At 47.1% G+C, this 9,782-nt stretch overlaps 1 protein-coding gene and 1 pseudogene across 5 annotated transcripts in view; one reads left to right on the top strand and one right to left on the bottom strand.

Annotated features, from left to right (window-relative positions):
* KIF13A (kinesin family member 13A) overlaps positions 1–9,782 on the bottom strand; it is a 227,114-nt gene that overhangs the window by 101,382 nt on the left and 115,950 nt on the right. The window lies entirely within an intron of this gene.
* The window catches only part of LOC105979514, a 10,650-nt pseudogene continuing 1,336 nt past the window's right edge, over positions 469–9,782 (top strand).

The raw sequence follows: 9,782 nt of genomic DNA, 5'->3' as shown, positions 1-9,782 counted from the left end.
TATGAGCCCCAATAAATTGATTAAAAAAAAAATCTGAACCCCATTCCTTATCACCTGGATGAGCTTTTCTGCTTTTTCTGTAGTAACAGAGACCACATAGTTGCAGCTCATTGAATTGCTGGAAAGATTTAATAAGGCAGCCCAGGAAAGGACTTCATACACAGCGCCTTGCCGGGATTCATTTAGAAATGTACTTTGTTATTATCTATTATTAATATCATTCCTTAAATCTTTAATCGGCTGTAATTAATCTTGGTAAAAAGAAAGGAAATAATCATCTAATTATTTTCCCTTCAAGTCAGTTTTTTTGTCTCCTCACAAAGAAGGAGAGGCAATTATGAGGCAATCTAATTTCAAAGGCTGATAAAGTAAGAGAGAAAAGGCATTTGTTGGATTTGTGAATGGAGTCATTCACAGCTAATTCGCTAGCTCCTCTAGAGGCCGCACTTTCAAAATGCCACCGAGCAAATGCAGCGGAGGCCCATTCTCGTGCCTGAAGAGAGAGGGGGCCCAGAGAAGGACGTGGAGAACAAGGTGCGCACTTGTGTTGTGTGTGTGTGTGTGTGTGTTGTGGTTTGTGTGCTAGGAGATAATGAGGGAAGGAGGAAGAGGCATTATTTGGATAAGGGAGAAGCAGTTGCTCCCACTTGAATCTGGTTTCTGGTGGACTCTTGTGGTGTCGGCATAGACCTGGGCTCCACTGGGTCTTCGATAGCAGAATTTTTTTTTTTAAGTAGCTCACCTGGCCCTTTCTTCCAAGGAGCCTGTAGGTGAACTTGAAAACTCCAGCCTTTTAATTAGCAGCTGGACATTATTGCACCACCCAAGGCCTCCAGCTCAGAGTCTGCCAACCCATCTGGTCCAATGGAGGAAAAATACTTTCCATTCTTGTATAGCATTAATGTATCTTAGAAAGGCACCCCCAAGCCCCAACGTAACAATAGCTATGACATCCATGAAACTGTGAGCGGTGATCTAGCCAGCAGAGTCCCCTCTGTGTGTCAATTCTAGTACTTTTCAGCTGTCTGATCCACAAGACCACCTGCACGCCATGCTGTGGCTGGAGCCCCCAGAGCACCACGGTGAGAAGCAATGACAAGGAGGCTACCAAGCAAACAACCCAAGATGGGAGGGCACCCTGTACCCAGCCTCTGGCCCTCCTCAGCATAGCCAGCTCTCCACGAAGCACAAGCAACAGCAGCACTTGGCTCTGCGACACAGAAAAGGAATTCAGTATCAGAAAGCCTTTATCTGGTGCCTTAAAACCGAGACCCTGGTTTATCCGAAAGACTGAAGATTTACAGATTTGTGTTTTGATTTTTAAAACCCCACACGCCCCCTTTGCAGTGTAGGAAAAATGACTGGTCCACTGCTTTGTGGTGCTCAGATCCAAAGAGGGTGGGGGTGGGGTGCTGTTCATGCTTCTGGGGGGTGGGGGTGGGAATAGGAATCAGGGAGTTGGGACAGAGCACGGGAGAGCCCATGAGAGATGCAATATTCCAACCCAAGTGTTTCCCCACAGCAGTTTACCTTTAAGAAGGATGAAGCACTGGTTGCATGTGTGTGTGTTGGAGGTGGGGGTGGGGGGCGGGGGGCGGGGCGGGGAGAACGCACCAGCCCTTTTCAGAGAGTTCAGATTCCTGTGGGAAGCAGGAGGATCCAAGGGTATTTGTTTCTAACTCGGAAGAATGAAGGAAAGCCACACAAAGGCCAAGAGGCCATGGCTTTTCAGCAGGACCGAGGCCAGGGAGGAGGTAGCTCCCGCAGCCCCTGCAGACTTCAGTTCCACATGCCTGGCCTGCTGAATCCACAGGCAAGCCTGGCCTCATTTTCTCATGCCTCTATAGGGCTGGGGTGCCAATATCCTTAGTAGCATTTATGATTAGACAACCTATAACTGTGTGGACAAGTCTTAAAGCATAGGCACGCCCCAAGTAATACCACAGTGACCCACAACACACCATCAGAATAGCAGAGAGAGCCTGCCTGGATGGAATTTCTGCAAGCAATCTCACAGGCTTGAGCCACCACCAACCCTGAGTCACATCTAATGTGTTGAAAACGAACACCCTTGAGTCTCCGCGAGTGCACTTGCTCTGTCCCTACAGAGACTAGCAGCGGTGCACTCAATGCTACTGTGCGTGTGTGCACCGGGACGTGGGTAACCAAGGTGACATTCTCTCTAAGAGTTTCCAATAGCAAGACACAGAAAGGCAAATAGGGATGCGAATGAAAAAAAGCCCTGGCCTTTCATGGGTGCAACAACTGACTACTGAAGTGGTCCATTAAAAACCACTGCCATCAAGTCCAGTCCAACTGTGACCCTAGGGGACAGAGTAGAAATGCCCCATCGCATTTCCAAGACGGTACATCTTTATGGAAACAGACGGCCACGTCTCTCCCCCAGAGTGGCTGGTAGGCTCCAACAGCTGACCTCTTCGTTAGCAGCCAAGCACCTCTAGTGACCATAAAGGACAAGGTGGAACGACTCTGTGGGCTTCCCAGGATGCTAACAGAAGAGTCGAAAAACCATCAGCTGCCCCAAGGGACCAAGATGCGACTTTCTGCTCCCATAAAGAGCGTTTCAGTTTTGGAGACCCACAGAGGCAGATCTACCCTGCCCTACAGGGTCACCAGGTGTCGGATTCGACTGGATGGCAGCGAGTAAGTACATCTTCAAAGAAATACAAAGCTTCATCTTTCTCCCCCGGAGCGGCAGGTGGTTTCGAAGTGCTGACCTTGCAGTTAACAGCCTAAGTTGTAACCAGTACCATCACCAGGGGTCCCACATCCAGATTAGCTTTCCTCCCCGCACGCCCTCCCACCCCAAAGAGTACCTGAAAAGTTAACACAATCAATAATTCTATCACCTTCAATCAGCGGTCAGTTCTCAACCTGTGGGCCGCAATGCCTTTTGGGGTCCAACGACCCTTTCACAGGGGTCACCCGGTTCATAACAGTAGCAAAATGACAGTGATGAAGTAGCAAGCAAAATAATTGTATGGTGGGGGGTCACCACAACATGAAGAACTGTATGACAGGGAAGGTTGAGAACCACTGGTTTAAACAGAGCCCGAGTTTCCTCCTTTGCCTCATCTTGTTTCTCTCTGGGTTGGAGCAGGAAGGCAAGGGACGGACGGGAGGCGCAATGTGTGCCGTGGAAATTCCTGGGCTTGCTCCCCGTGCGATGGCTCTGCCCCGCCTAAACCTGTGTTGACAGGCACCAGGAGTCTGATGAGCCCAGGCTTGGCAGGGGGCCTGGCTCCAAATCCCAGCACCTGGACAGTGCAAGACCAGACCGGCGCTCCACACGCTCCTGAGGGGATGGGGAATGCCTCACTTGTTTGGCATTTAATAAATTCCTCTCCTCAGCATGCCTGGCTTGTGGAAGCGCAGCTCTCAGATTCTGTTAAATGCCGTGACCTACGATCTAGTTTTAAGTCAGAGGACTCAGAAGTACAGAGTTCAGATCACACTGAAAACAAAGGTTTGAAGGCCTCTGTGAGGTTTGACTGCAGTTGTAATCAGCTATTGCTGTAAGGGGCTGGGTAAATGGACCCCAAGAAACGGGGCCACCAGGGTAAAGGCAGACCACAAGGCCATTTTCCACAATGGCACCCATCAGCTACCAGCACTGCAGTTCTTGGGAGGCGTGCTCTCGGCAGGGGATGGGGTGACTCACCCAGACCAATGTTTCCACCGAGAGACAGCCCCAGGGCTAGGCAGGAGCTGGCACTGAACATGGGCTCTTTATTTGTTGCCAGATCAAGTGGCTGACTCACCAAGGAGGGGGCCAGACAACTCTTGCCCTCCGTCGCGGAGCCAAGGAAGAGAGAAGACAACAAAGCCCCCGCACCTACCTCACCTGGGGGCACCGGCGGGCACACGGGACTTCCGCAGGGGATTCAGGAGGGTGTGTTCGGAAAACAACTGCTGGAGACGTCACCATTGCCCGGTACCAGATGGGGACTGTGCCCTTTACAGTGTTTCAGGAATCATCCGCATCATCTCTCTGTTACGGAAGTGTGCACAATACTGACAGCGCTCGGTGGTGGTGGTGTGTGCGTATGAATGGGGGGCGGGAGTAAAACAAAGGAGAAACCAGACCCAGGCCTCCAGGACTCTAGAGGACTTCTGACCGCAGGGAGAATGCCATTAGTATTATTCCTGGCAAGGATCCAGCCAGAGCCAGACCTGGAGCGAGCGCCACCATTTCCCTAGCACCCATAATCGCCATGGGTTAAAACCCACCTTGACCAGAGCGTTCGGCAACCTCACATGCAGCAGGGTCTCTCGGAACCTCGGGGAACAGCAGACAATGCTAGCTTCTTCTTCACTGGGTGCACACTCCTGCTAACTTGAAGAGTCAGCGCAGCGCTGGTCGCCTGGTACTCAAGGCTGCTGCTCCTGCTAAGGCTGTTACCACCACTCAAAATACCCTGCATATGGCTTGACAATATCTCTTGGTGTCCACAGATACTCTAAGGCAAAGCAGACTGTGGATTCAGAAGGGGGTATATGGAAGAAAGTGGACTGGGTGGGATAAACTATAGGGGGTCCTACTGACACAGTTGCCAACCACTAAGCTGCTCACCAAAAAAGGTCGGCAGTTCAACCCCCCCAGCCACTTTGCAGGAGAAAGACCAGGCAGTTGGCCCCATAAAGATCTAAAGCAATGCTTCCCAGAGTGGGTGATCCATGCCATCCTGGGGAAGGGGGTGCACAGGGCTACAAAAGCAGATACCTACTATTTATCCTGAATCAAGGGCTATAGTATAGAAGTTTTTAATTACTGGGGGTGAGCGCTGAGAAAATATTTTCTAAAAAGGGGATGATAAACCAAATACATTTGAGAACCTATGACTTAGAAATTCTGTGGGGTCTGACTCAGTGGCAGTGGGTTTGGTTTTAGTTTAGGGGGATACAAAACAGAGAAGCATATGTTTATAATTTTTAAAACTTAACAGTACTAGCTTAACTCCCTTATTTCTAACTTCTTTACAGAATAAGCCTTCTTAAAAGACCCCCCAGTTCTCCATTCTCTGGATTAACCCACATAATTCTTCCATTTACAAGTGACAGGGGTAAGCATCCACTGCTCACGAAACCACTGCAGCTGGTGGGCTCTGCTCTGGACCTGTACCAGCTGAGTTACTTCTTACAAAGGGTTGGTTGTGTTTGCTTCTCCCTGGCTTGTGTCAGCTGCACTTTTCTCTAAATGTACAATTTCGTTAACAAAGTCAATAACAGTGGTGCTCATTCTAAGAAAACGAAGTTGAACGCTTCGGAAGTACGGGTGAGAAGATTGTAAACGAATGTGGGGGAAAATTAGTCTAGAAAGATTCCACATTCAGATAATTAAAAAAACACACTCTTGAAATGGCAGGCATCGATTATAGGGGATCCCAACTCTTAATCTTTTCCAATAGCCAACCATGATAGCTTTTCGGACAACGGCGAACACTACGGTATCTGACAAGCCCAAGAGCAAGCAATGAGCATTTACATCGTCCCGTGACTTAAAATAGGAAGGTGCTGTTATTAGCACCCGGTTGTGCACCAGGATGAATGTGGCAGAGGCAGGACACTGTTCCTCTAACGGCCAGAACTCGGCTTTCATCCAAGTAGACTACTGGACAAACAAAACAGTGAATCAATATAATATGGCCAAACAAATGGGCATTGCAGCGAACTCGGCGAAAAGTGTGTGTGTGTGGGGGGGGAGTTTTTTTGGCTGCTGCTGGTTTTTAGGCTGTAAATTTCAATACACAAATGTTTTGTCTCGTTTCTAATCTCACTTCAGTTAAACAATGTGAAGTCGAAAGCATTTCTGCCCCTGGACAAATGAAACCTCCCACCGTGGGAAGAGAAACAGGCCCACTCTGCTCACAGTATGAGCCACACAGGCCCAGCGGGCTGAGCGAGCTCAAATGTGCAGCCTTTCCCCTGTGTGCCGGGGCATCGGCTGTGCCTGAAAACACATGGCTTCTGCAAGTCTGAGCAATGCCGAATGGCAGACTACGAGATAAAGCGAGCAGCGCAGGATCTCACAGGTCAGTCAAGAAATGCTCGTGTGCAAGCTGACCCGGGTCTGCCACCCCAGCTTGTTTTTGTTGTTAATTTGGGGGATGAGAATCCATAGAGAAGTAAGGTCAACAAATAATCTCCAACTAGGAAGAAAATGACAGTTACTGGAAGCCAATTCTTTATCAACATGACACAGGTTAGGCAATAATTAAAAGTATAGAAATATATATATATATACACACACACATATAGATACACACCCAAATATACATATATGGTTCACTTTAGAGGATGTCTTCATGGAAATTGCAAGCAATAGCAACTTAAGCATTGATAGAGACCTATTGACTATATAGGAGCCCACACAGTGCTGTTGGGTCAGCACAGGGCCACTAACCACATGGCTCATGGTTCAAACCCACCAGCCACTCCAAGGGAGAATGGTGAAACTGTCTGCTCCCATAAAGACTCAGAGCCTCAGAATCAGATTTATAGTCTCTGTGAATCAGAAGTGAACGGATGGCTGTAGGTTTGGGATTTGTTATAGATGATGACCACTTTCCAGCTGTCAATATTTTCTTTGATAGTTTTATCATCGCAATTGTGTATCTTTACATATGGGCGTGCATGGAGAAGTACACATATATACAGAGCTGCAGAGACACAGGGTTACATACAACGGCCATGCTCTGGGCACCTTGTTTGTATTTTTCTTAGCCCCACTCGCACAGCGGCACCAATGGTTAAGCGGCCCATCATACCCTGAAAGACTGGCAGTTTTCATGCAGGCAGAGCCAACTTGAGAAGCGGATCTTGAAGTCTGCTTCCAAAAAGGTCGCGGCCTTGCAAACCCCATGGGGAAGTTGTGCTCTGCACATGGGGTCAGGCCAGCCGGAGCACTCAAAGGCAATGAACCACCACCACAGTGCAAAGGGTGCGCCTCCAGGACCCAGAATGGTCTGCCGATAAATACTATCATAATGACCTTGCCACAGGTAGTTGGAGGGAGAGATAACATATGTGAAGTGTAAAATACCTCAAAGCCTTGTTAGGCGCAATTCAAACGGATAAACAAACACGCCTCACCTTGGAAAAGTCCCCCACAACAGCTGTGCAGCTACCACTGCTACTCCCTACCTCCTCGTTTCACAGAAGAGAAAGCATAGCCCACACAACAGAGAGGACTTTGCCCAAGTCTAGCAGCTTGCGCCAAAACCAGATCTCATAAAACCCAGCACCACACATTTTCTTTCCAAAGTACGGAAGCCACAACTGCTGTTCCTGCTACGACTGCTGATACCACACCGGGACTACCACTGAGATGGTGACACCCCACTGCACACACACCCCAACAATGACAAATGAGCCCCGCCATTAGGGATAAGCACTTGACATGAGTAGGCCATTGGATCCTCAAACCAATCCTGGGAAGTAGAACTACTGGTGTCCTTCTTTGACATGTGGAGAGGTGGCAGGTGAGTCACTCATTGGGTTTCACTCAGCTAGAAAGTGGTGAAAGGATTTGAACCCAGGCAGTGGGACTTTAAAAGCCCACGTTGCAGTGCCAGCATATATACTCTAATCATGTGTTTCTAAATCAGGAAGGCTAGACTGGAAGCTTGTGCTGTAACTTTTAATAAACTGCAAAGCATGATACAAAATCAGAGCCCTTACCCCTTTTGTTCTCTATCTCCTTTCCTTCTCTCTCTCTCTCTCTCTCTCTCTCACACACACACACACACCCACCCACACACCCTTCTAGTTTTGAAAGCTGCCTTGAGAGCCCTGGTTCATGATCAATGATGCCATTATTCATGAAGCCTGGCGAATAGGTCGGCTCCATGAAGTAACTGCCTGCCCGGCTCCGTTTCCGCTACTCCCACGAGAGAATGAGCCCTGTCTCAGTGCTTCCACTTGCCACTAAGAAGGAATTTAAGTTTGGTTTGGTTTTTAGAGTGTATGTTTTTCCCCTTTAATGAGAAGGAAAAAAAGGAAATCTAATTATCACAGAAACCAATGAACTATTCTAACAGTAGCATATTATGAGACAAAAAAGAAAAAAATCCCCGATACTTTTTGCTAAGGCAGTCACAGTATTTATATAATAATGAGGGATATAGATTTTTCATCCAAATTTTTTAAATAGGCATTGTTTTCTAAGCCAGAATCCCATTTCAGGGCTGAATGGAACACGATACTAAATGTGAGCATGCAATCTTAAGCTTAGTAAAGATAGCTATCAACATGTGTACAGAGTTATTTTTATTATGATAGTTTATTGATGGTTACCAGAGATGGGCAGGAAGGAGGGGGAGGAGGACTACTAAGTGCTTAGGGCACCCTGAGCTTCTGTAAAGGATGATGGGGAGTTTGGGGCATCCATGCAGTGAAGGTTGAACAAGACTCACATAGGGCATGCCTCTGAGTGGACATGTGAAGAGGGTTGGAATGAAAACTGTTCTGCTACACATTTATTTCTCAATGAAAAAGTCATGGGAGCCTTTCTTAATATTCCTGAACAAAACAATTCATCATGAAGAGCTACAGAAACCCTGGGTTTGAATACTCCACCTTCTGTGCTTCACGGCATTATGTCTATGAAAGGAGTTTGTCCTCTATGTATGGACATGTGGCCAGAGGGGACTCTTGTTGGGCAAAAAAAGAGATGTGACTCCTAAAAGTATTTAAGAAAAGAGACAGAGGGTGGGGAGGGGCAATCATCCTTAGACATTAGAACTTGAAAGATAATTTGTTTGGATTTATGTTGTTCAGCACATACAAAGTTGAGTGCCGACTGAATGATCTATTAATCATCTGACACCTGTTACATTCTCTGGGTTGTGCAACCACCTCAGCCATGGTTTTAGCCACATCACTGCAGCTGCCCCGTCTCAGAGTTTATCAGACTAAAGTGAGCCTACCTTGTGGAATTCCCTACCACCTGGCCTTACTCAACATGCAGAGTGTGCCTATTGTAACTTCTGCAGCACACAAATTTTTCAAGCTGAAATATTTACTGCTATTTACTATGCATTTATAGTGCTCTTCCAAACAGACGTTGAGATGTTCAAGGACTCCCTGGGCTGCACAAATGGTAAGCGTTTCATGAGGACTGTTTTCCTGGGACCTGCTGGCTTCCTCGGTTTCTAAGAGGAACAGAGGGCAGACCCTGGGTCAGGGCACAGAAGGGGTGACACTTCAGGGGAGCAGAGAAGGGGAACATGAGCCATATCACATAAAGGGCCTTGGGTGTTGTCCAAGGAGTTTTCCATGTAACCTAGTAGGTAATGTGGGACTCTTGGAAGTATCTGAGAATGACCTGGTAAGAGCTTTAGTTCAGGAAGAATTTATCTAGCTACAAGTAAATAACATCAATTGAACAGGGCAAGAGATTTGGGCTCTGTGCAGAATTCATCCCCCTTCGTCTCTATAACCAGTAGAAAGCTTTATACTTTTGTTGTTCTATTTAAATGTAAGGTCACACACCCAATATAAACACAGACAGTGCTAACACCCCAGGCAGACTACTCCAGGCTCTGTCGAATTTACTATCTAAAATCCCAAAGAATCAATAAGCAGACTAATGATAACCCACATTAAGCATTACTGACTAATTTCAATAAAATACATTGCTGAACTGCAACAATGAAGTCTGGGAATTTACTCATTTACCCAAATATGAACAACAAAAAAGAATTCTCCTAGTGGACAATCGTTAATTTCTCAAAAAAATTATGCACCAACTAATTTCTTAA

This window comes from Echinops telfairi, unplaced genomic scaffold, assembly GCF_000313985.2.
Source record: "Echinops telfairi isolate 266 unplaced genomic scaffold, ASM31398v2 ScPeMD7_5868;HRSCAF=6743_0, whole genome shotgun sequence".
Classification (NCBI taxonomy): domain Eukaryota; kingdom Metazoa; phylum Chordata; class Mammalia; order Afrosoricida; family Tenrecidae; genus Echinops; species Echinops telfairi.
The sequence above is the reverse complement of the archived record's forward strand: the minus strand, read 5'-3'. Positions and strand labels throughout refer to the sequence as shown.